A 23,707-nucleotide genomic window follows, 5' to 3' on the forward strand; every position below is an offset into this window, starting at 1 on the left:
TGAAGCCAAGCATTTGTGAACTTGCCCCTCCATTACCGAAAGGGGCAGAGCTGGAGTTTTAATCAGAGCTCTCTTCAAGTCCCCGAAACTTGATGCTTCCCGCTTTATTGTATCTTCTCTTGCCGGGATACTGTGCATTTCCCTGTAACTTCAGTTGGTACATGGAGCAGTTATTTGCCTGAGATTCAAGGAAAAGAAAATTCAAGAAAAAGAGTCCAGTCTGCATTGTATTTGGTCCAAGTAGAGACTAGGCAAGGGGCTCTTACAGGAAGTTTATTAGCTGCATCGAGATTTTCTGCAGCACATGTGTAAATATGGGACCATGTGGATCTCTTGGGGTCTACTTGGGGTGTATTTGGGGTCTACTTGGTCTCCTTGGGGATGTGAGCAGAAAGACAAGTCTCATGATCTGGCCATCAAGCCTAACGAAGACGACTCTGGAGCCTCCCGGTGCAAAATATCCAGAGTAATCCTGAAATCAAAGGGAGCTGCCAATTGTCTCACAGCAAATCTGACACGAAAGAAGGTGGTTTCATTTTTGCGTGTGTGTGAGAGAACGTATTTGCTCTAGGAAAGGAGAAGGTGACTAAGTCATTTAGTGCTGACCATGTGTTACGGGTGGTGCTAGCTACTCCCTGACACTGTGTCTCATCTGGGGGCTGGACGTGGTGCCATTTTATAGATGAAGAACAGAAGTTCTGGGCTGTTGAAAGCTGCAGACCTTCTAGTGAGCTGGACTGTAGAATGATAGTTGGTTTCTTTAGAAAGAAGGCTTTGGTCCTATCTAACCCAACTGTTTTTTTATGCCCCCCCCCCTTACTTTCCCTCATTTTCATTGTGAGACTGGGAGACAGCAGAGTGGAACAGTTTAGCCTCTGGGATTAGGAGTTGGGGCCTGCGTTCTAATCTTGACTGTGACTTTGGGAACAGGTCATAGTGCCTCTTTTTCCCCCCACCTCCCCCATCCTAAGAGCATGGAAGATACTGGCACTTCTGAAGGCAAAGGAGAAAACAGATTTGGATTTGTCTTTTAACTCCTTAAAAGAAAGGGAAGGAGGATCCTCTCCTGACTGAAAGACTCAGGTTTTCTGTGGGTGTGAGGACTACCATCTTCCTGACCCTCAGATGAACCTTCTTCCTGCAGTCCTATGACTAAACAAAGGTCACCCCAGAGGTGAGAATTCGGTCAGAGTATGAGCCCCCATGGTGGGCAGACAGGGTCAGAGAAAACTCTCATCAGCATTATAGATGGTTGTCCCAGCATCAAAGGGCAGCTCTCTCCCCTCAGGACAGGGCAGCTTCTTTGTGTCTTTTTTACACTGTTGTGAAGGAGAAAAAAGTAGCCACTCAGTTCTGAAAGTTCTCTTTGCTATTTTCTACCTAATCTTCTCCATTTTTTTCTTTCTGAGACATAATCATCCCTCATCCCTAGAAAGCCCCGGGTCTTCCTCCTCCCTTTCCAGGTGGATATTTTCACAGTGGAGTTTTCTGTGCTCTATGTGCCACTGACTCAAATGTTGCTCGATGGCGGAGGATAGGACATATACCTGTAAGGTCAAGCAAGCTCCTAAACCTGGGCTCATGGACAGATCTGCCTGCCAGCTCGAGTCTCCGTAGAAAATCTGTACTAAGGGATCATGAGTGAGGTTAGCGCTCATCTGTAAAGACCAGGTGGACAGTTGTGAGCCCGTGGGTTCTTCCCTTCCGATTTTTCTCCCATTTCAGTCTTAGTAGGATGACTTAGAAGTTTGTCTGCAGGAAGTCTTGGGGCCTCTCACGGCAAGATCATTTCATGGATGCCTATTTTTTGGACATTCAGGGAAAAATATGAGCTCCTGTTAGGATCTGTGAGGAGTGGGAAGGATGTTGGTTTAGACACGGATAGAAGGAGATTTTAAAGCTGCACTGGGGGGGGGATCACAGTAACCTTTGTTCTTCTCTGTTGTCCATGAGTTGAGAACCACGTTGCTGCTAACAGCACCTCCTGGTGGCCCCAAGTGAAGGCATAGGACCCAGCAAATCTTACTTTACCTTCTGTGGGAAGGGTCTTTGGTTGGTCCCTGTGACTGAAAAATTTGAGCCGTATGACAGCGGACTTTTTCCATCACATAGGGTTTTGATGAAAGTTATGGTATGTGCCCCCAAAGCACTAAAGGGTGTTGACACACTTGACCCTTCCCCACCTCCATCACACAACATTGCTATGAAAATGCAATCAATCCAGTTTCTGACATCTTCCCCCCCATTCTCAAGAGCACCTACTGTATCAACATGACATTTTTTAATCTTGGCTTGTTTTCCAGGCCATGAATTTAATTTCTCAATGCTCCACTGTTCAGCTTTTATGTTCTCACAGTGGTTCCCGCCATCTTGTTTAGTCACATCCTCTTTCCCGGGCATCCTAAAACCAAATAGTTTTTAAAAATTCATTGCAGCCATGGTCACTCAGCCTTGTGCTAATAGTCACCAAGTTCTGACAAAGCGAGTCCGACATCCCTCGGTAAGTAAAATCCGAACCTCCTGATGTTGTGTAACAGTAAGCAGATTGGCACGTCTTTGGATTAGTGGAGGCACTGAAGCAAAATGCTCAATCCTTAGTGACCTTTGGCGAATGGATGGGGATGTGTAGCCATCATAGGTTATCTTTATGTTCATTGTATAGACACTCAACCTCTGCCAGGCCAAGACAGAAGCTGTCAGAGCAGATAAACTTAGTTAGGAACTGGCTGTTTTCCTTACTACATCACAGTGCCCTGCAGAACTATTTTGTCTGATAACCTGCTTCTTCTTTAAACTTGTCCGTGAGTAGTTCTGTGAAGCATTAAGCCTTTCCTCTTGGGTTTTGAGCTGCTTATACTTTGTTTTAATCTTCAGGCCTAAGACTTTCTTTCTCAGAGAATATGCAGTCAGCTCTTTTGCAAACTGTTCTGGTGCGTTCCTTTTAGGGAATCCATGGGAGATGCTCAATCTGGGTCTTACAGGAACGCATTGTAGGGGCATGGATCTGCGCATAGGAGCAGAGGTGTGTTCCTTATATTGGTTCAGAAGGCATAGTCTGGAGGTGGGGTCCCCTTTGATGGCTTCTCTCTGAGTCCGTTAATACCTCTCTTGAGTTTACGCACATTACGTACATTGATTTGGAATTTCAGAACCACTTGGAGGAAAAATTTAGGTAAACCATTCTTTTTTTTTTTTTTTTTTGAATTTCAAATAAATTTTTTTTCCAATTTATTTATTTTCAGAAAAACAGTATTCATTATTTTTTCACCACACCCAGTGCTCCATGCAAGCTGTTCCCTCTATAATACCCACCACCTGGTACCCCAACCTCCCACCCCCCGACCACTTCAAACCCCTCAGATTGTTTTTCAGAGTCCATAGTCTCTCATGGTTCATCTCCCCTTCCAATTTACCCCAAAGCACATACCCTCCCCAATGTCCATAACCCTACCCCCCTTCTCCCAACCCCCCTCCCCCCAGCAACCCACAGTTTGTTTCGTGAGATTAAGAGTCACTTATGGTTTGTCTCCCTCCCTATCCCATCTTGTTTCATAGATTCTTCTCCTACCCACTTAAGCCCCCATGTTGCATCACCACTCCCTCATATTAGGGAGATCATATGATATTAGGTAAACCATTCTTAACATTTGGAGTTAAACCTCTTCTGCTAGCATGGTGGTGTCTCAAGGCCAGGGATGTTGGATCTGAAGACTGGCTTTGTGACTCTGGGCAAAGTGCTTCACTTCTCTGAGCTCAGATTTGCTCCCTTTTAAAATAAGGTGGGTCACGGGTCATGCAATTTCTAAGACCTGTTCCAGCTTCAATGGAGTCCAGACTCTCTTAGCCAAGAATAGGACTGAAGCAGAGCATGTTTTAGGGGAAGTGGATGAACCGTTGGGCTTTTCTTCTTTCATTTCTATTCCAGGTGAAGATAAAAGACGTTGCTCTCTACTGAGCTGACATGAATTCAGAATTCATTAGTTTTCAGACTTTCTTTTAAGCTTCAGACAGGATCGTGAAGGGAAAAGCCTGCCCTCGATTCCTTTGCCTTATTAGTTCTGCTCATATAATGTGCGGCAGAAACTGCTAATTGTCACTTGAGGGTGATGGGTGAGAGTCTGCTCTCTTGAGGGAGAAGTCGAATTTCGTCGTTGCCGTCTCCCTCTTGCCTAGCTAAAGGTCTCATCAGGTCTTACAGAAGAGGAATCTAAATTAAATCTAAATTAAAATTAATTAAATTTGCCCCTTCGCTGAAGAAAAAGTGGAGAGTATGGGAGAATTGGAAGGTGACAGTGTAAAAACCCAGTTGTGTACAAGATAAATGATAAAAACAGTATTGCGGGCGCCCTCGTAGAGTGTGCGTGGGTTCCGCTCACGTGTGCTGACACTGGGAGAGACTCAGACCAGCATGGGCTCATATGCTTTACCCCCGGCTGTTTAGACATAATTTCATCTTACTACAAACTCATTGTTAATCTTTTAAGGCCTAGTTTTATTTAGTTTTTGTTCATAGATCCAAGTGTTTTATGCTTCTGTGTGAGAATGTACTCCTTGCAACTCGAGCCCAATATCTACGTTTGGGCATCTGCTTCACAGAACATCAAGCTTAAAATGTAAACAGTGTTGTAAGAAAAATGCCATTAGCATTCCGTTCTGAATTTTTGGTGTCCACTGAATACACCCTTTTGTCCACAGTGCTCTGACCCAGCCTCCTCTGTGTCTGCTAAGCAGCGTGTAGTTCTCCAGGATTTGCTTATTGAAGTCCCAGGGGGTGGTTTTCGTAGGGACCTCTGCTTTCTAAGACTGCAAGTCACACCAGCAGTCAGTGACCGCCCTTTGGGATAAGGCATTGTCTGAACGTGTCCTCTTTCTTTGGTTAAGGGACACAGCTAAGGCCAAGCTGGGAAGCAGGTCTTGGGTTGAAAAGATTACTCTCTTAGCTATGCAGCAATTGTAAATCAGGATCAGATTGTTTTAGCAGGAGATGGCAGGAGGGTTTAGTTCTTGGCTCTTTTGCTTATTAGCTTTATGACTGTAGGTAGATTTTCAACATCTAGAGTCTTACTCTACCCTGGAGATAACACATCTTTCTGGGGTTGTCCTGGCGGTTCCTGAGGTCATGCCAGTCATTCTAGTCAGTTCATGGAAGTTGAACTGGAACCACCAACAGTTCTTACTTGGTAGTATGCTACAATTTGCTAAGAGAGTTCTACTCATGGACCTTTAAGACGAACGGGCAGACGAACAGAGGCAACCAGATTTAGCATTTGGCTCTGTAACTGGTACATTCTGAATCATCTGCATTTTCCGTAATACCTGGACTCTTTCATTGTTTGGCTTTTGTCCCTTTCCCTTCCCTCCCCTTCCTTTCTTCCTCTTTATTCTTTCATTGAAAGATTTACTGACATGCTAGTAACTACTTGTCTTGACATAAGTTGAGCACAGGAGGTAAAGCCAGACCTTGTGCAGGCCTCAGATGTGAACACCAGCGTCTCAGAAGAGAAAGGCAGCTTAAGAGAAAGTTTGACAAAGTGAGTAATCTGACAATGGCTTTATAAGAGCTTTCAGAAAAAATAGTGGGAATTTCATATATTTGAAGCAATTAAAACCAGAATGAAAAAGTATGTGTTTGAGAAGACAGGAGAGGGAAATGAAAGGAAATCCTTACAGCTCAGGAATTTGAAGTCACAATGACACTATTTTTAGTCATGTGACACTTATCCTGTTTTAGAAATGAAACAGTAAAATTAACTTTGCTCTAGTTTTCTTGGGCTTCTTTTGAATTACTGCATGAAAGTAACAAATGTTTCTGGCAAGCGGACTAGATTTCCAGAAACTTCTCCTCAGAGAGGCCATGAGAACTCTCTGAAAAGTTACATGTTTTTGCTCTCCTAAAAAACATTAATAATATTAGAAGTTGGCTAGCACCAATTTTAACTTTGAAACCTGGGCACTTCAACCGGTACATGTAACTGCTAAATGGTTTTTGTTTGTTTGTTTGTTTGTTTGTTTTATGGTTGTCAAAACCAGCAAAGCTAACTTTGTACATTTCCTACTATAACTGAAAGCACTTTGACAGTCTGAAATCAGGTATTTCAATATGGAGAGCAAACAGTCTATTCATTTTATCACCAAACTTTTCTAAGCAGTTTGACGTTTCTGAAATACATATCCCTTCCAAACAGGGAAGCATGAAGTTGATAAAGGTTGTGAAGGGGCCAGTTCTTGGAGGCTGACCACCCCAGCGGGATTGCTGGTTCACTGGGCGGGTACCTTTCGAGGTCAGCCTGCTGCTCGTTTGACTGCGTGCAGAGCATCTGCCCATGTGTCTGAGGTTCCTGAGGGCTTCCAGCCATGCTGGGGTGGGGTGTGTCTCTGGGTTTTCAGGTGGATCAGGCAGGGAATATCTGAGATGGTGTCCTTATGTTGCAGTTAATCACAGTGGAGCTGGGCTCTGTGGAAAGATGTACCCCATCAGAGTGACCCACAGATGCTTTCAGAGGACACGTCTGCGTGGGCTGTGTGTAGGGCGCAGGCTGCGGTTGGGTCCCCCGCCTGAAAGGGAGGTCCTCTGCAGCATCTTTGTTTGTCGGTGGGCAACAAGTGACATTTTGTAGCTGAGTCTTAGGCTAGCCCTTTCCATAGGTCTTTAATGGGGGTGCTTGGTCCCCCATCAAAGGAGGAGCTGGGGCCCCTTCGCCTGCCCTCATCTCTTAGTCTGTTTCCATCCTAGTCTCCCCAGAGTTAACAGCGCTTCTCCTGGGTCCTCTCCACTGATCCCTCTTTTGGCATCTTAATGACCTCCTGCGGATCTCTTCTTGAGTCTTGGCCTCATTTCTTCTGCTGTGAACTTCTTAAGGACAGCGAATATCTTATATTTTTAGTTTTTGTTTTCTTTAATGGCTCGCAGTGTTTACTGAACAATTATTTTATCATGAGGAACTTGTAGTGGTCTCCAGACTTTGGTTTGGAAGTTAGCCTGACGACGAATGTCTTGTATGGGGTGATCAGCGGGGAAGAGAGTGTGTGAAGAAACTAGACTCTGCCGCCAGACTGCCCGGCTCAACAGGGTCCCTTCCTGGCTCTGCCTCGGTTTCTTCATTGACACTGTGGGAGTAGTAAGAGTACCTACTTCCTCTGGTTGTGTTACATGAGTGAGTCCCCACTGCCATTGCTACCGTTCTCTTACCTGAGGACGTTGGGGAGGAAGAAGAAGTAGTCAACAGCAGTGTCCTGGGTCAGAATTTTTAAACATTTTGGGAGGCTGATTTAGTGAGAGAGTTTTTGCTTTGGGGCAGGAAGGAAGGTTACTTTTGTCTCCTTTTTCCCCTGCCCTCCGCGAGGGGCATTTGCTGTAGCTGGTTTCCTTGGTGCAGGAAGCAATGATGATGCCTTTTATATGCAGGGGCTCTTCTTTGCTGCTTGCCTTTGTGAGCGAACATCTCCTCTGTTAAGAGATTAGAGCCTTAATCCTAAATGATATTTCATGCTCTAAGACTTAAATTTATATATCACTATCCCGAATAATGTATTGGATTGCATTAAACAGATTGTAGATTAACATGCAACTATAAAACAAATTGTCAATGCGTTGTTGACAACTCTAAGTGCAAGTTCATATATTTAACTACATTTGGGGAATATTGAAGTGTTTAAAGCAGCTTAACTGGTTGATGTAAAATTAAGCATCATATTCTATTTCAATTTGTGGGCCAGCCCAGGAGACAATAAAATGGAGGCTTAGGCTTGAAAGGAAAAGGAGGATGGGAGAAAATTTTGGAGGCAGCTTTGGTGCCAGAGACATATTGGGCAGCAAGAAAAATATTCTGCCCAATAAGGGCCACGTTGGGTAGTAGTAGAAAGATGCCCGTTTATTTATTCAGCCTATGAGCAGTTACTTTGAAACCTTAAGGAGTTTCTGATCTAGTTGAGGAGATAAAGCAACTGTTAACATTAAAAACATTGGTGAAAAATATGAGCCATAAACTCCTTTAGCCTGAAGCTGTGTGCAATAGGCCACATGTTAAGAGAATTCACAGGAAAGGACAGTGGTGCTTAGAATGGTTAGAAAGGGGGCCACCTGGGTGGCTCAGTTGGTTGAGGCTCTGACTCTTGATTTTGACTCAGGTCGTGATCTCAGGGTGGTGAGATGGAGCCCGGCATCAGGCTCCACACTCAATAGGGACTCTTCTTGGTTTTCTCCTTCATCTGCCCCTGCCCCAAACTTGCACATGCTTATGCGCACACATACTCTCTCTCAAATAGATAAATCTTGAAAAAAAGAATAGCCAGCAAGATCTTAGACATTGTGACACATGAACAAATCCTGGGACAATAGAGAAGAGAATGGAAGTTGGGGAGGTTGGAGGAAGCATGGTGGGTACCAGTGTGCTGGGACAGTGGGAAGCTACTCTTGAATAGCTGGGTGGGGCTAGGGAATAGAGAGCCATGGCAGCCAGGATGGTCCTGGAACCAGAGGGTCCAGGGTTCAAATCCTGGCTCCCCCACTTTCTAGCTGTGTGATCTTGGGGGAGTTGACCTCTTTCAGTTTTCTCATTCATATAACGGGGAAAATAACCATACCTATGTCTTAGGATTGTAGGGAAGGTGAAATGTGTGCTTGAGTAGAGGAGGGGCATAGTGGAAGTAGTGTTTGACATGCATTCAAATTTAGTTCTAGGGTAAGAGCTGGGAATTAGGGAAACTGACTTGGGAGCCTCTTTAAGCAAGTTAGGTGAAAGGTGATGCATCTTAGATTAAGGATGGATCCTAATGAAGAAAAAAACATACATTTTTTCCCCCTTACTTTCCTTTTCTTGGGCTGTGGAGAACACTGATGTCTATACAGTGCTGTAGTTTTATACGCCTTTTTCTAAACAGTACATCCTGAGAGGGGTGTATGTGAGCTGGGAGTGTGGACCCTGCCAAATGTGAGCATTTCCTTTCTTCCCCTTCTCTCCGCCTCCACAGTGTTGAGATTTTTTTGTACCTATTCCAGAAACTTCTAAATAGCTTTGGAACAAATAGAATTATGGATGTGAGTTATCTGGAGAGAGCCCTCAGTTTGCACTCGCAGATAAAGTGGGGTGACCAGGCAAGACTCCAGTATAATCTGGAGCTGCATTAAAGGGAATGGGATGTGCTCAGCCTTTTTCACTCCATGCTGCATGAATGAGATCCTTGTTGGAGCTCTGGAGCTGCTTCTCAGAGTTCAAAGGGAATGTGGAAAAAAATGGGAGGTGGGGCAGGCCGGTGGAAAAATGATTCAAGGGGTAGAAAATAGATCTCTGAAGGGAAAATCTTGGACAGTTGGTATGTTCAGGCTAGAGAAAGAAAAGACTGAGGGTAAATTAGTTACTACTCTCAAACAGCAAAGAGTTTTTTAAATGGAAATCTGTGTTTCTCAAAGAGTATGCCATGGAACCCAGGTCTTGGGGAGAGGGGCAGCTTTTAAAGTCATGTCAGTTTGGGAAATGAGGTGCTTTATGCTCCTCTGGACAAATCACAGAGCACATTAGCATCTTGAAGGGACTGAACCTTTCTACAGAAAAGCACCCCATTCTACTTGGAGTAATGAGAGTATTCCAAACATTTTCGGTTATTTTTTTTTTTAACACCTTCAGAAAGTGCTGATATAAGAATTACCAAGGTGTTTGGTATAAAACAGAAAATAAAAGGCTTGAGGCATGAGGCCAAGCATCGTGGTGATAATATAATTTTTTATTGGGGGAAGCTTGGGGTGGGGTGTATGTGTGTGTGTCTGTGTGTTTGTGTGTGTTTCGAGGCTTTTGTTTTTGTTTTTGTGGTGAGGCAGAAGAGAACATAGTTGGCCACTGGCACTGGCTGGGGTGTGGGGAGCTCAGACCTGGTCTCTGCACCAAGGCCGTCCTGGGGAGATGCGTGGCAGCTTGTTGTACAAAGTAGATTTCTGGGTCTGTCAAGGACCAGTCATCCTCACAATGGGTGACAGTGGTCCAGAGGCTAGGAACTCCTCGTGGTCTTTAGGAAGTTTAAGAACTGCAATTTGGGAGGCCTCCAGGTCGCTGGTGCTTTCTTCGTCAAGTATGCCGATTCCCTTTCCAGTTTGGCTTAAGAGCCCACTTTCCGTTTCTCTTTGTTCTCTCTTTGCCCTTCCTTACTTCCCCACTTCTTTCTCTATTTCTTTTTCTCTCTGTCCTTTCCTTTCCTTCCCTCACGAAGTCTACCTGCTCTGTCATTGATAAATTATTATTTTGTTTTCCTCTTTGCTAGTTGGGGTGCATACCTTACTCTTCTGATCCTGGGAAATTCTTTGCTTTCTGAAGTCCTAAATGACCTGTCTCTCTTATTCTCTTCCCATCCCCACAGGAAAGTGTACATCTGAGTGTCTCTCTTCTATGTCTCGTGGTCTCTCTTTGCCTCCACACACACACACACACACACACACACACACACAATCTTGAAAGTACAGGGATACACCTTTTGTGTTTCATTTATTGTAAAATATTGCACACATCTGTAATTATATTACTCTTAAAATAAAGCCTTCATCCACTCTTAACATCTTTTGATGTCCCTTCCCTGCTGACTCTATTTTCTCTTGTTCCCACTTTACGTTAATGTGAAGAGACAGTTGAGTAAATGCACAATGAACTTCAAAACCTAGTAATTGTTTTTCAGAAAGAATGAAACTTGCGAATTAGATATGGATTGTAAAAGAACACCAGGGCTGATTAGTGTTCGTGAGGGGCGCCTGCCGGACGGCTCTGACACCTGCCTGCCAGCACTCTCCAGAAATGCCACCATTGATGCCTCTGTTCTGCCCATCACAGGATGGGGGGGGAGAAGTGGTGGGTGGGAGTTAAAAGACTCTGCATTGAACCACCTTGTCAGACTTGGCAATGCATGGGACGCCTGACATAAAAGGCTGCGAGAAACAAAGATGAGTTGCATCCATTTTACAAGCAAACTCTAGTTATCTGTAAAAATAAAATAAAATAATAAGGTATCTTTTTTGAAAGAGAGAATGAGTGAGCCTTGAAAGGGGTTCACCACTTTTTTTTTTTTTTAAAGGATGTGGAGATAATGAGTTTTTTGAGACTTGGTGGGGGGAGGAAAAGAATTCACAAGCCAAGTTTCAAGCTGCTGAAAAATTGCTTTTAGGAAAGGGGGGAAAAAAAAAAACCTTTTCCATGCTAACCATCTGCTTGTGTCTTGTTTACTGCCCAGAGTGCCAGTTTGTGCTTATTAATCATGCTTACACAAGTATCTTAATTACTCCCTATGTAGCTGCTCTGTCTTGAACTCAGAAGTTGACCTTTCTCTTTTTATTCCTTTAAATCATTAATCATACACAATCAACGCCAGCGGGGCAGAGCCATGGAGAAGGCTACCCAGATTCTCACACCTCACGCCAGTCCCAAGCAGACAGGGAACGCCAGAGTGACTGCTACGCCAGCAGCCGGCCGCATCTTAATTAATGACTCTGCTGTGTTGAGACGCATGGGCTGGGGGGGCCGCTCCTGCCCCCACCCCTCTCGGCGCTTCTCCCTGCCTGTCCTCCCTTGCTGCCTGGTTTGAGGAATGACTGCTTGACTCTGCCGAAAACCACTAAGGCCTCCGCTAGGGTTTTACAGTCCTGCACCCCTAGACTCTGGAAGGATCTGAGCAGAAGCGGGGTGAACTTCGGAGAGAAGATGCTGTGTACCTTGAGTGGGAGTTTTTTTTTGTTTTTTTCTTGTTTTGTTTTTTTGTTTTTGTTTTTACTAGATCAGTGCTTCTCACATTATGCAGTGCATGTGCATCTTTTGGGGACCCTGATAAAGTGTAGATTCCTCATGCAGGAGGTCCGGCTGCGACCCAAGACCGCGCCTCGCTAACAGGGTCCCATGGGACACACAGATGCTGCTGATCCACGTAACCTCCAGGAGGAAGACACATATTTGTGTTTTATTACCCCTTTGGCTAGACCAGTAAGATTTTGGTACATGGAAACAATTTTCACAGAAGTGACACAGACATGCACACACGTGGTACCCTTTTCTGGGCAAATGATATACATGATATAAAGATTGGCCTTTCACATGGAGGGTGAAATGGGGACTTTTTGCTTTTCTCATTGAACTTTGTAAAAAAAAAAAATCACTTAAAATGGCTGAAAACATTTTGCTCCAGAAAAAAAAAAGTGCTCCAAAATAAAGTAATAATGATAAAGAAAAAACCCAAAAAACAACAACAACAAAAAACGATTGTGGTGTGTATTTCATGAGCCTGCTCCGCTCAGTTCCAATATACTAGACAAATTACAGGATGTGGAAGTAATTTTGTCTCCTGCCCCCCATCAGCTCTGTTCTTTCTGCCTCCTGATTAGGATGGGAAGCCTAGAGATAAGATATGGGGGGGAATGTAAACTGGGGGTCTCCTCTTTTTGCCAGTTTGGATACTCTTCTCTTAAAGGGGAAGAATTTGCCCTCTCTGGCAAAACAGCTTGAGTTTCTACCCACTGTCTTTAATTTTATTCTTAAAAGCAGGAACTGTGATGTGCAAAGTTGTATGGCAATAATGTGCATGTTAGAATTTTGGTTGATGCACCCAACAGTGATGATACAGGGATGAAATAAATGTGAAACACATTTTTAAAGGATTATATTTATTTATTTGAGAGAAAGAGATATAGCATGAGCAGGGTTGGGGTGGCTGGGTGGGGGGTGATGGGAGAAGCAGACTCCCCGCTGAGCAGGAAGCCTGATGTGGAGCTTGATCCCACAACCCTGGGACCTTGACCTGAGCTGAAGACAGATGATTAACCAACTGAGCCACCCAGATACCCCAAAACATATTCTAAATAGGGCCTGGGATTTGCATACTACATGCTCAGAGGGAGGTTGGGTAGGTTCTGTACTGATGCTAAGGGTTTTGCCATTGTAATCATTTGGAAAGGAGCACACAGGGAAACACATTTTAACTAACTTTCTCGTTGCTTTCCATTTCAGCTAAGAGCAGGGTGAGAGGGTCAGGGCAAGAAGGGATTTGATTAAAAACAAAGTCTTAAGTAAAAGCAACAAATCTGTATTAGTGAAAAATCACCTAATTAATTCAGATAAAAACTTTGTCATTCCACATGCAATAAGAGTACACGGTTAACTGACTTTATTATTTACATTAAAAATTACTTGTTCGTGAAGTAAAAAAAAAAAAATCAATTACCCTGGATGAGGTGAATTAAGAAAATATTTCATCAGGGTAGCTTGTCTTTTCAACTGGCTGCCTTTTCAGAGTTTGTTGTTGATTTATGAAGTGAAAATTCTGTCTTGTCTCTGGTGAGGACATTCTGTAGCCTTCATACATAGTTTTGGTATTTGGGTAAGCTCGTGTTTTTGGCAGCTTGGAGAAGATCCTGGCCGAAATGACAGAAGTACATAACTCACTTTGGTTTGGTAAAGTAATAATTAATCAGAACTTCTGAACATGAAGCATTTTGAGAACTAGATCTGGACGCCTTGCATAACCAGGGTCTGCTGTTAAACCCTTTAGAGAAGACTCTCCTTGTTCTTGGAACTTTGTGCGGACTTGAGAGCGAGCCGATTTAAGTGTTGAGAGCCTGGTTTGGCAAGAGTTGTGTTTATGCTTTTCCCTCTGAAGGCCATGCATCTGACCCCTCCAAGGAAGCCAAGCTATTTTTAAGGAAAGGCTAGAGTGGCACTTTCTGGGGGAAATTTGTGGCACTTTTCATAGGGAACCCTTGGGACAGGGGTGGGGTTGTGGGGGATCGTCACTAGGATTTGGCTCTCTTTGGGCCAGGGCTCTGCTGCTTCCTTTAGTGGAGGCCAGATTTGCTATGGTGGGAGAGGATACCAAAGGAAGCTTATCAAAGCCCCCTGTCTAGCAAAGAGGGATTTCTCGGCTGTCCATTTCTTGGTTATCAGTATCTAATGTAGTTGGCCTGGAGTGGGAGCCTAGGAAATCTGAAATTCCTAAAGTAGCACGCCAGGTAATTTTAACATTCATCAGGGTTGTGAACCACAGTGTAGGACCTTCCGTCTGTTTTGCTCAGCTTGGCTCTTTTCATGCTCTAGCTGCTGTAGATCTCTGGAGCTGTATCAGAAAGACTATCTTGTTGGAGCTCTGAAGACAAAGTGATAACCTAAGCAGGGCATCTGCCTTGAGATGCCCACAGTCTATGGAGAAGGGTACTCTACGATACCACGTTAACTGCTTTGGATGGGGCTTTGCCCGTCTTGTCCTGTCTCTGGCTTTCTTGGCTTGGTTCTCGTCTGTTGGCTCAGTCTGCCACTCAGTGCCTGGCTGAGCTTTGTTAGCTGTGTTTTCTTTGTAGGTCTAACTCTGGGCTCATTTCTGACCCATGGTCCCAACAGCATGGGGTGATAGAATCCTTCCTTCTTATAGTATCTGTGGTGAGGACTGTGGTGGAAATTCCAAGTAGAACAAAATTCAGTATTTGTGTTAATATAGGATGTACTCAGGTGCACATCATATGTCTAAGAGGAGGGTATATAGTCTCACCCACTGATCTAGTCCCATGAGTTTTGTTTTTGTTTTTGTTTTTTTTTTAATCAGGGACCTTCCTATGGGTCTAATAATCCAAAAAATATACTTTGGCCAATGCTGTTCTCTTCTAATCTCTGGGACTTAGTCCAGCCTCCGCTCTAGCTAATGTAGCTGTTTCTGTGCTTAGTTTAGACCCCTGACTCGTGTTCTACCCATGAGCTCATTGGATCCCATGTGTCCCCTCTTTGTACCAGCCTTCCCACTGCAGTCCAAAACCATGTGCTACTTCCCTTTCCTATATTGACATCGACAGACCCTAAGTGACAGAAACATCTTTGTATAGTCACGTGGTAGCATCATTTATTCATTTATAATTGAGAAATCCCTGTATTAGGTGCTAGAGGGAACTGCATTCCCATCTGCAAGCATCAATGTTGAGCACCAACTCTATGCCAGGCACTAGGCTTGGTACTAGGAATACAAACGTGGGTGGTGTTCTGACTTGCCTGAAGGAACTCATGTTCTGACAGAGAGCCTAGTGGTTTTGGACTTATGTCATACTGTGTTCTGTGATGTGGGAGGAGGGTTTGGGAAGGAAGGGATGCAAAGTGCTTATGGGAGCTCCACTAAGGACACTAACCCAATTTGAGGGCATCAGGGAGGTATGCATGGGGGAAGGAATTTCTGAGCTGGGGTTTGGAGGATGCATTGGAGAAATGAGGAAAAGAAAGGGACAGGGAGGTTTGTTCTTTCAGGGTAGAGGAATGCGAAAAGGCAAAAATGCCTGGAACACTATGGCAATGTGAAACAAAGTTGAAGGCTTGGTACTTGATTTTGAGGAAATGCGATATACATACTGAAAATATACCTGAATATCTGGGGAAAAGTATATTCAACTCTAAATTCTTTTTTAAAAATATTTATTTATTTATTTTAGAGAGTGTAGGGATGGGACAGAGGGAGAGGGAGGTAGGGAGAGAGAAAATCTAAAGTGGACTTCTGCTTGAGCATGGAGCCGTACATAGTGGTGATCCCAGGACCCTAACATAATGACCTGAGCTGAAATCAAGAGTTGGATGCTTAACCAGCTGTGTCACCCAGGCATCCCTCAACAATAAATTTTTTTTTTAAGATTTTGTTTATTTATTAGAGAGAGACACAGTGAGAGGGGAACACAAGTAGGGGGAGTAGGAGAGGGAGAGGCAGAGTTCCTGCTGAGCAGGGAGCCCGATGTGGGGCTTGATCCCAGGACACTGGGACCATGACCTGAGCTGAAGGCAGATGCTTAATGACTGAGCCACACAGGTGCCCATCAACAATAAATTCTTAAGAATATCCACTGTATATAGTAATCTTGAGGGGAAATGTGAAAGTGGAACCACTAGAAGGGAAAGTATGGGGAGTCAGGCCCAGCAGCTCTTAGAGATTTAAGTTTTATTTCGAATTTCCAGACATGGAAATTAAGGCTCCAAGAGGGTTAGTAACTTGCCAGAGTCACCCAAGTACTATTTATTGGAGCTGGAGTTGAACATATATTTGGACTGAATGAAAAACCCCCCTCCATAGCAGAATGGGTCTTTGCATTGGGATTGGATGGAGGAGAGGAACTTGAAGTTTCTTTATCTGACACTTACTGTAAGTTTCTTCTTATGCCAAGTCATGGTCTCTAAGGTGTGTTTTCGGTGGTAGAATGCTGGCCTTTTAGAATATGAAGGGACTGTTGAGATCTATTTACTGATGGGGGTGGGGGGAACCAAGTTCTAGAAAGGACAGGTGATTTGTCTGAGTTGAGTAATGTGACAGGTGGGGCTGCAACCCAGTTGGCTGCTGGAGTGGACTGGTGTTCTTTCCATTCTAATGTGCCATGATATTGGTAGGAGGGATTGTCCCCATTCCTTAACATTTGCCCCCATTACACATCAGGTCTTCATAGAGGAACCATCAGAAGGTACTGTGGTTAAAGGAGTAAGAGACCCTTTGATCTTAATGAGACATTGACAAAAATCCCAAAGTTCTGGAAATGAAGGTTTAAAAACAAATTTATGGTGGACTAGCTTGAAACTAAGTCTGACCTGAAATACTGTGAAACTATAATCCTTCTCTACCTCACTTAGTAATGTTAGGAAAAACTGTGAGTGACTTTGGCAACAAAAATTCCTGTGTGTTTTGTCTAAGGCGTCTTTCTGGATTATCTATGCCTGTTGTTGTTGTCTTTGAGTTATTTTGTAAAATAGCTTGTGAGAAACTGATAATAATACCAATAATTCCTTCCCATAGACATGCAAATGAATTGTCCTGTATTGTGCAACTGTTTTTATCCCTGTGGTTACCAGTTTTGTATCTATTTGTAAAATCGTTTTAGCATTCCTGATTATTTGTATATATGTGGTGCTTGGAATTCTCCTTCGAACTGGTACATCTTACTGGTTGATTCACTTATGAATTTTGTTAAATAATTTACCTGTGTTCATTTTAAATTTGTATGAGAGTCCTGATTTTACATTATCTGAATTTTTTTTTAGAGTATGACTATCCCTATCTTTCACTTTAGAAACATGAACATTTGCTGTGATTGTTAGCTCATCTAGAGCAGAGACACCATATTAAATTCCTACATTTTGAAAAACTGAATTTATGTGTATATACACACCTACACAGATATTTACCTGTGTGTTAGTGTATCTGTGTATGTGTATATTTTATATATATATATTTATATGTGTGTATATATGTATATATAGTGTATGTGTGAATATATAAAATCTAGAAAGATTTCAAACAGGAGATTATAGACATGGTACATTGTCACTTTTATTATCGTTTTCTTGGTGTCGGTCAATATAGTCACAATTTACTTAGTAGTTTGAGAAAACTGAAACCTGATGCAAATGAAAAAAAATCTTTCAATTGTAAATTTTCAGGCAAGAGAAAGTTACCAGCTATAATGAAACCAGTAAGAGCTCAGTGTTTTGGTAGCTTGTTGTTCTTTTGATACAATAGGCCAACGTGCTGATCTGCACATTAAGAATAAAAGAGGTGCAAAAGCCAGAATAGTTTGCATAGCATTACTCTGTGATATGGTGTTTTTAAAGGCAGATGGTCCAGATTTATTTATGTATATACAGCAATGAAATTACTTAAAAAAAAAAATCTTACATAGAGATGAAGGCTCCAGTGAGGGGGCGTTTCTGGTTATCATTGGTGGGACCATTCTGACCACTGTAGAGACCTGAAACAGTCCAACACCCACGCTCCCTTCTTGCTTCTTGTTTGCCCCACCCTTGGGAGTTGGGTTGTATAGTTAAATCCTAAAATATCAGAGCCCAAAGAGTTCTTAGCATCTCTGAATCCAGGCCCCTCTCTTTTCCTGTACTTTTAACTAAACCAAATAATGATGGACTGACTTTTTAGGCTTATCATTAAGACCTATACCTAAAAATATCAATTTCTCATGTCTGTAAATTCCCAAGGATATATCCACAGGTCCTGGCTTGGGAAATAAGTACTGGTTGGCTCAGTCAATTACGCATATTAAATGCAGGTAACTGCCTCTTTTCCGGAAGGTGGCTGGGATGGAGACAAAGAGGAGTGGTATGCTTGGATGTGGAAATTTACTTTGGTTAATGGAGCCTTAGAGCCTGTATTGCTTAGAATCAGAGAGCAGGAGAGAACCATGGGTACCTGGTACGAATTCCTTGTTTGAACAACAGATGAAGAAACTTACTACTTTTATTTTTAATTAGAATGTCTTTAATTAGAATGTCTTTCCTGTGCAGTCTTTAAAGTAGGATTTTTTTCTTTTACCATTAATGCTAACTTGGGGCAGGTTGTTGCGAGTAGATAACTGAGAAGAAAGCCCATCCTTGGTCCATTAAAAACAATATGAAACGAGATGGGATCAGGAGGGAGACAAACCACAAGAGACTCTCAATCTCACAAAACAAACCCAGGGTTGCCGGGGGGAGGGGGGTAAGGAGAGGGTGGTTGGGTTATGGATACTGGGGAGGGTATGTGCTATGGTGAGTGCTGTGAAGTGTGTAAACCTGGCGATTCATAGACCTGTACTCCTGGGGCTAATAATACACTGTATGTTAATAAAAAAATAAAAATAAAAAAAAAACTGTACCACTAATATCAGCACCTGTCCCCTCCATTCCCTTTGTTAATTCTAAAATCAAAATTATATACAACACGTCGAGAGCCTCTCCTGGGGCTGTAGTGTCAATTGCTTCAAAAGAAGGGCTGCACAGCTGAAAGCTGAGCACCACGTTGGTGGTTCCAGCCCTACCTGTGATCTGAACCATTCTTTTCTGAATTATTTTGCAGTAACCCCTGCAACGCCTTGTATCAGGCTGAATTACTATTTTTTTGTGAAAGGCTCTTTTCCTCAAGTAGATCCGAAGTATATTGTGGGCTGAATCTACGCCTCAAGCGTTTCCTACTTTGCATGGTATCTTGGTAAATGCGTGCCATCTTGCTCACACGTAGAAGCGGCTGCCCGGGATGCTTGTACCGAGGCTCCTCAGTCTTGCCTCCTGGAGAGTGTGCCCTAATTGATCATCAGTGTGTGGGATGATCACAGGCAGAGGAAGTGCTGGTGGCCTTTGCAGTCCATCAGTATACCTTTATTGATGGGGGTCAGTGATTTATATTGTTATTCTTAGATTAGTTCCCAAATGCATATACTATGAATTCGGGGCTTTTTTTTTTGGTCTGTGTTTCCCCCCCAAACCCCACCCCCAGTGGATATATCCTGAACTCCTGGAATGATGCCTTACATAAAGTTAGGGGCTCAATAAGGAATTACTGAAAGGAATAGGAACCTTTGTACTAAACTTCATTGAAGTATGAACTTTTAACTGGTGATCTAACAATGCGTAGTTAATAAAGTAGATTACGTCAACCTTCTTCAAGTGTTCCAGCATGAGGATAGGGAAAATAGTAATGTGGGAACTCCTGGGAATAAAGGAGTTGGAAAATGCTGCTTTGCTAATTTATTTAACAAATAGGTAAAATGCATCTACTATATGCCAAGTGTTCTGCTCCCTGCCCCCATGGGATTAGAGTCTAGTAGATTCCTTCTTGCCCGTCATAGGGTTAGGATTAAATGGTGGGCCAAGTTTGTAAATATCTCTTAAGGCACGTAAGGGCTTAAACAATGTATTAGCACTGAAGGACTTTCGTTTTAGTGTAAAGTTTTGACAAGCAGCGTGCTGTCAACTCCTAGCGTTCTCTGCTCCATGTGTTTAGGTCCTTATACAGCATTTGGGATCCACAAAGACATCTTTGGTTTGGCAGGTCCTTTCATGTGTGGACTGGTATCATTTCCATTTCCACGCATGTAAATTGGCTCTTACTCTGTCATACTGTTAGTGTTGGGTTCTGTTCTTGGAAATAATGAGGGAGGGAGGAGTTCTTTCTCAGAGGACAGATCTCTTTCCCTACGAAGTTCTTTGCGGTAGGTGGGTGAGAAAACGGGAAAGGTGAGAATCCCCTTGAGGGAGCCTGTTCTCCTCCTTCAGCCTGAGCCCCGGAGGGTCTGAGGTTCTGGCAAGGGTGGAGAAGCCAGTAGCCGCCTCCCCATGTTTGCATCTAGACACCAAGGGTTGCATTTCTAAGTCATATAATGTTATGTCTATTATGTAAAGCCAAATTATTTTGTGAATTATCACAAACATTGATCTGCCCTTGACAGTACGTTAGGGTTTTGCAGTAAATCTGCAGGCTGATAGTGTTACCACGGTGTCAATTTTTGTCACTTGTAAGCTTCCCTCTATCAACTGCAGTTTGGAAAGGGTCTGCCACAACAAACGCTTTGCTATCTCTTAAACTTGGTCTTAACCTTCAAGACTAATCATTTATTATCCAGTGTTATGCCTCAGTACTTTTGGTGACAATATATCATTTTTAATGTTGGTAACTTGATTTTTGTAATACAAAGACATATAAATAGGAGAAAAAGAAAATGATAGCTAAGTACTTTTATGGATAGCAATCTGAGTAGTGTTCTTGATGCAATTCATCCAACATTTATCTGCATAAATTATGGTAGTTAAAGAAGAGGAGCAGATGAGAAGTACACTTAAGGCCCTTTTTAATAGCAACATAAAATAGAGCAAAAATTACATTCATTACTTTTTAAAATATAGCAACTCTTTATTATAGTTTTCATTCATTGGAAGCAAATGTCTTGTTAGCTAATGAAACATTGTCTGATGTTATAGATCTGGTGTGATAGTAGGAGCAATATTTGCCTCTTTATAAAACCTCACCATAATGTCCCCACTTGGTCACTGGGTGCTTGTTCTCAGAATATCAAGGGTATAAATGACCTTTAGGCAGGAAAGAGAAATCTCCTTTATTAGCAAAAAAGGAGTAACGTGGAATGCGTGTTTACTTTGTGAGCTCTAAAGTGACTTTGAAATGTGCAGGGTCTCTTTCTGTAGAAGCCCAAGCCGCACAGGGCAGAAGACTTGAAGATCTTTCTTGTTATCACTTTCTCTTCCCTTAACCACAGCAAATCTTTCTATTTTTTTTTTTCTCTTTAAAAATAAATGGAGAAATGTTTATTAAGCACTTGCTGTGTCTTGAGAACTAGGACGGAAACAGAGTGAAACAGTTGGAGGAGATGGTCCCAGTCCTTGAGTGGCCCTCTTGTAGTTAAGCAGTGGGGTTTGGGCGAGCTATGCTATGCGGTAGCCGACAATGTTAATCGGGAAGGAGGTCCACAGAGTGGTCACAGTTACAATAACAAAGCAGTAGCAAGGAGGTGTGCATAGTTATGGAAAGGAGGAGTCTATTCTGTCCAAACATTCCAATATAAAATGCCATGAATGTTTAAAAAAAAAACCAAACAAACACTCCGAAACAAGCATGCTGTCAGATTAAACTGATTCTGCATTTGCATGGAATTGTCCATTTTAGTGCAGCTGAAATCAGAGGTGCCCTGAGGGGACATGTTATGGGACTCGTGATATAATACCTAACAGTAAGGAAATGCTTGAAATAAATTATGGTATATCAGTTATATGAAAGATGATACAGCCATTTAAAAATGAGTGAAATACATGTATATTGACCTAGAAAGGTGCCAATAATATATTAGTATACTGTGGAACAACTTATATTTTCATTATCTTACCTTTGAAATTAACATCACATGTGCAAAAAAAAAAAAAAAAAGAATGGAGAAGGTGGAGGTTAGTGGGCCCTATTGTGGTTATCATTGTACAATGTATGGAAATCAGACCATCCTGTGGTAGGCCTTAAACTTACAGAAATGTATGTCCATTCTTTCTCAATAAAACTGGGAAAAAAAGGTAAGTGGGAAAACATTACTAGCTTTTTTGTTTCCATTTGCTGCATAAATTTCCCTTGTTAAGTTCTGCCCCCAAATTGTGAGGCTTGAAAAAAAGTGAGAGGTGTGGCTATGCTGGAGTGTTCCTGGTAGAAAAAAGGGCTGCGGAGAGCCTGCCTTCCTAGCCTTCTCCGTTCCTCCTTCTCTCCTGGCTCCCAGCAGGTCTCTAGAGGAAACAGGCAGCCCTACTTTTAGGTGCTAATTTCTCCAGCTCCATACTCTTGGGTCACTAGATTAGTTCTTTCTGCTCCCCTCCTGATCATAGATTGAGGCTTGTTTTGTTTGCAAAGATCTGAAATCCGGCTAAACAAGAGGGGAGAGAGCGGAGGTTAAGAATGCCTAAAGGAGTACATTGTGGGGCCGCAAGGTCCCTTCTCCTCCTTCTGACATGTAGGAGCACAAGCGAGTGAGCCTGGCCTGTCTGTGAGGATTTTGGTCTCCTTTGCCTGCGGGGAATTCTGTGCGCTTGCAACCAGGCTTCTCTTGACTCCTCCGCTTTCTCTGCTCTTGCCTACAGATCGGCATGTGCCCATCCCACCTCTCGGTGACCTCTTTTCTTCCCTGGAGACTTGGGAACTTTATGTGAGATACTCAGGGGAGCAAGTCCACTTGGTCCTTCTCAGACAGAACTTGCTAACCCTGGTCCTGTTATTGCGGTGGTGGTAGTGGCTTAGGACGTGAAGAGGTTTACAGGGGTTCGAGATCAGAGTTGGCCTGACTTCATTCTCCAAGAAGAAAGTGGGGAGATTTTTGCCTCTTTAATATTTGAAAAAATTTTTTTTCAAGTTGAACTTATTATCAGAATCTTCAAACATAAAAACAAGCTAGTCGGCTCAGGTCATGATCTCAGCGTCCTGGGATCGAGCCCCTCATTGGGCTCTCTGCTCGGCAGGGAGTCTGCTTCCTCCACTCTCACTCTCTGCCTGCCTCTCTGCCTACTTGTGATCTCTGTCAAATAAATAAAATCTTTAGAAAAAATGTCTAAAAACAAGCTAGGGGGAATTGTATCATGAAACTTTGTGTTCCTATCATGTAGCCTCAGTACCTACAAACAGTCTAGTCCTTTGGCTTTAGGGACTTGGCTGCTGCCTGATACGTGGACGGGTAGTTAGTGTTGAAGTGTGCCAGGATCCTTAGTCATGACTCTGGTTGTTGTCCTCCAGGATTCCCCTGACAGCTTCTCCTACTGAGTTTTCTTTGATCCTGTGGATTATCGTGTGCCTTCCTTTACCAAACAGACCTGCAAGAAAAACCCTGTGTTCTGTGCCTCTTCCCTTGAATATTCCTGTCTCACTTTTCTTTCAAGAGGACATGGTTTTACATGGACTCCTTGTGCAATAAAGAGATTATAAAGGTTTCAGAAATAAATCATGTTTTAAAAAGGACTTTCTCTACTCCACAGCTGCCCTTTGATTCCGTCTCGTTAATTTTTTGTTATTCGCAAGAAAGAACTTTCCAACCTACTCTCTTGGTTTATGGGTTAGGTAGACCCCTTATTTCATTTGTGATGGCTCCATTTCCCTCAGGCTACTCTGGGACAGAAACCCAGAAGAAACTCGAAAGTAACACATGTCTAAAGGGATTTCAAATTGATGAGTTATAACATTATTAGCATAATCTTAAATAGGTTATTTTGTTTTCTTGTGTGGTCATCAGGGAAGAATGTTTTTATTCCAAGCTGAGTGGCCTTTTGAGAGCTCCATAGTTTACGTAGACAAGCCTTGAAGGAGGAGCATTTGGGCAAGTGGGGCATGGGGACTTAGAGATTTTGTGGGTAAGGACTAGAGTGATACAGATTATTTCTCTTTGGAAGGCGCTGGTTTTCTCCTTTGAGGTATGGTTTCTTTCTCTAGAAACTGTTAG

At 42.9% G+C, this 23,707-nt stretch overlaps 1 protein-coding gene across 2 annotated transcripts in view; it reads left to right on the forward strand.

The window, feature by feature from the left end:
• The window catches only part of LRMDA (leucine rich melanocyte differentiation associated), a 1,057,234-nt gene that overhangs the window by 202,139 nt on the left and 831,388 nt on the right, over positions 1-23,707 (forward strand). The gene's annotated exons all lie outside the window — the stretch shown is intronic.

This window comes from Neovison vison, chromosome 2, assembly GCF_020171115.1.
Source record: "Neovison vison isolate M4711 chromosome 2, ASM_NN_V1, whole genome shotgun sequence".
NCBI lineage: Eukaryota > Metazoa > Chordata > Mammalia > Carnivora > Mustelidae > Neogale > Neogale vison.